Source organism: Octodon degus, unplaced genomic scaffold (genome assembly GCF_000260255.1).
Source record: "Octodon degus isolate 3935 unplaced genomic scaffold, OctDeg1.0 scaffold00007, whole genome shotgun sequence".
Taxonomy (NCBI): domain Eukaryota; kingdom Metazoa; phylum Chordata; class Mammalia; order Rodentia; family Octodontidae; genus Octodon; species Octodon degus.
The window spans coordinates 27,130,996-27,134,604 of NW_004524583.1; the positions used below are offsets into that span (position 1 = coordinate 27,130,996).

The 3,609-nt window shown below is 39.7% G+C and overlaps 1 pseudogene; it reads right to left on the bottom strand.

Moving 5' to 3' along the window:
• Positions 1 to 980: 980 nt before the first annotated feature.
• On the bottom strand, positions 981 to 3,171 carry LOC101590522 (annotated as a pseudogene).
• Positions 3,172 to 3,609: the final 438 nt, after the last annotated feature.

Here is a 3,609-nt window from a genome sequence, read left to right on the forward strand (position 1 = left end):
GTATTCTTTATTCTTTTGGAGATGTAGATCTGAATCTTTCTGAGGCCTATTATTCTCCCTTGAAGGCATTCAGGTTTATCTATATGGTTCTTAAAACACAGGGTTAGGATCACTCACTTTTTCCTAAGTGTGCTCTTACTAGAATAGACCAATCTTCAGTGATTCCTTTCTGAACTTTTATTTATATGATGCTTCTAAGCTAGATTGCTGGTAACCTGTGTGTGCAGTAAGTACTGAGCTCTTATATTTTCTATTGTGTGACTTAAATTTAACCTAACCATTTAGCCTTTATTTACTTTCAGTTTCTCACACCAGAAAGACAAATGATGTTTGCACATGTGAGTCTGATCTATTTCATGTGTGAGTATGCTCTTGGTTTGCATCCATTTACCTATAAAAGTTTATCTGTCAGTACATCTGAGTAGTACTCCGCCATATAAAATTAGCATATGCTTTGTATCTATTCCTGGGTTGATGGACATTTGGGTTCTTTCCACGATTTAGCTATTACAAATTGTGCTGCTATAAACATGAGTGAACATACATCACTATGGTATGATATTTTTAATTCTTCTGGGAGGATACCGAGAAGGGAAATAGATGGGTCAAATGGGACCTCCAATTTTCTGAAGAAATATCCATTCTGATTTCCATAGCGATTCTACAAATCTACACTCCCACCAACAGTGAAGAAAGATTCTTTCTTTCTTTTTGTGGAACTGGGGATTGAACTCAGGCCCTTGCGCTTGCCAGGGAAGCGCTTACTCCACTGAGCCATCGCCTCAGCACCCCCCCTTTATTTTTTTTGCAAATTTTAAATTTTAATTTGTTTTATATGCTTGATACAAACTCAAAATCACGTATATTAATACAAAAGTGAATACAGGTGCTTTAAACATGGACAAAATCCTGCCACAATATGTATTTTTAAATTAAATTAAACAAAACCCCAAAATCAAAACAGAAACTCAAATTGCCTATTTTTACAACAGTGAAAAACTAAAAAGTACATAGGAAAATACAATAATTTCAAAGTTTTCTTTTCAAATATATGGCTTCTAATGGAGGTTAAGTGTTTGCATCACTTTACAAATCCAGATACAAAGCAGCCAAAAGATTTATATTAATTATAACATTTTCTTCCATTAACAGGTTACTCACTGGGACTCCTAGAAGCTCCATGCAGGGTCAGCAGCTTAATTTCTTTAGGATAGACTCACTCCCAGATTTTCAGCACTCAGTCACAGAATCCCGAAAACACCAGGACCCAGAAAAATGGGGTGGTGCAGGCAATCCACGAGGAGGCTTCCTCAGATGACAGTCTCAACTAAGCTTCATAGGCGACTTTGGGGCCAGTAGTGAAAGAGCAGTCTACTGCTGAGGACACTGCGTCTCTGGAGCAGCTGACTTGGAGGACACGTATAGAATAGGGTGCGGCTTCTTAGCAGGCTCCTTTCCCAGCTTGCTCGCAGCTTCGTTCCCTTCTTTAGCTTCCATCTGAAGCTGTGGTTCAGCAATTAACCTGGCAGCACATTTCCACTTCTTGCACATAAGGCCTCGGCATCCGCTGGATCATCTACAAGTTTCACACACTGTTTTTCTTTCTCTAGAGGCAGATCCGCTGGGAGATTTTTGCAAGGAGAGATAGCAGCTATGGGTGTGTTTGTAGAAATTGGTTCTTCTAACTGCAAGTTGGTATCCTGTAAATTATTAGGCCAGGACTGTGCCTCCTCTTTCTGAGGTGGGAATCTTGAAGCTTCCTCCTCCTCAGCACTGCTGGCGCCTACCTCTGCAGGGGCAGTTACATCCAAAGGGAGCACCTCACGCCGCCTTTTGAGCACAGGCACTTCAGTTTTCTCTTCAGGTTCATACTTCAGCTTTAGTTCATCAATTTTAGCTCTTAGCTTCACATTTTCACTTTCTACGAGCTGAAGGAGTCTTTCACTTGCAAAAAGTTTTCGCTCAATATCCAGGGCCCGCTGGCTCTCAAACAACGCTTTCACTCGCTGTATGGACAGTTCACCTTTGGTGCTTTCATTGTCTTTAAGTTATCAAGTTTTAGCTGAAGTAAATCTGTATAGTAGGTTTTGTCTTCTAGACCAGAGTTGCCTGGCATGGAAGGCTTAGATTCCACCAAATTCTTAAATGACTCCAGATTTCTAATTTCACCTAAAAGGTGTTTTATTTCACCATTCTTCTGCTCCAACATGGCAAACAACCGTTCCTGCTGTTCAAATTCAGTCTGAGATCCTTTCATCTGTAGTAATGTGGAAATTTGCAGCTTCATTCTTTGCATCTGTTCTCTATTAAATACACTTTGTTTCCTTAATAAACTGATACTTGACTTTCATACTTATCAGCTGGCGTTCCATGGCTGCCCTTCGATCTTCCACCTCTGCAAACAAAGAGTTGCCTTTACTATTGGGATCCAAGGTTTGCTGGAGTGCCTGATTCAACTGCATCTGAAGATCCTGATTTTCCACACGAACTTTCTTTAAGGCACTGTAGTAGGAAACTGCTTCTCTTTCCCGCTCTTCTTTATCTTCTTTAGGTTGGACTACCTGGCGCACTAAGTTATTATTACTGAAACTTTCTAGTTGTTCCTGTCTGTATTGTAGTTCATTCACTTCTTGGAGGATGGTCTTCATACTTTCCATTCCAGTCAGCTCAACCTGAAGAGCCAGCATCTCCGAAGACAAGGTCCCATGTACCCGCTCAGACACTATCCGTATTTCCTCTGATTTCTGAGCCAGGTGTTCCTTCTGGTGATCTAATTTATGCTTCAGCTGCTTTTCACTAAGCCTTGCTTCATCTAACTCCACTTTCAGTTTTTCTAACTTATTTTTTAGTTCATTCCTTTCTTGTCCATGGCTTCTATTTAACTGCTCTTCTAGTTGTTCCAGCTGCACTTTGTGTTGTTGTTTAATAGCTTCACATTCACAGTTCAAACTTTCTAACATTCGACTCTTGAGTTCAACCTCTCACTGAAGAGCATATTTTTCTTGTTTATAATTCTCAGTCATGGTCATCATTTCATTACGATGTTCATCCAACTGATTCTGCAGTTCAGTCTGGCACTAGCAGCTGTAAACCATACTGTGCAGCCATTAGCCACTCCTTTTCAACCTCTTTAAGCTTGTTTCGAAGATCTGCAATTATATCTGCCTCCATGTTTTTTTTCTATGTATAGCCTACTATCCACACTCTTTCCTCAAGCTGCCACTGCCAGTGGCCCCAGGTGAGAGCTCAGGACTCCCACATTCGCTAACACTACCTCACCAAAGGAAATGCTCTCCATTCATTCCACCTTTTTTTTTTTTTTTAAAGATTCTTTTCTTAGCCTCACCAGCATTTGTTATTGGTCGACCTCTTGATTATCCTTTCTGGGGTGATATGAAATCTCAGTGTTGTTGTAACTTGCATCACTCAAATGACCAGTAATGCTGAGCATTTTTTTTTTTTTCAGGTATTTATTTGGCATCTGTATTTCTCCATCTGAGAAGTGCAAATTTATCTCAGATACCCATTTTTGGATTGACTTTTTGAATTGGGGGGTCTGATTTTTTAAAAAAATTTTTTGTTAATTTTAAGTCTTTATAGAGAAATATA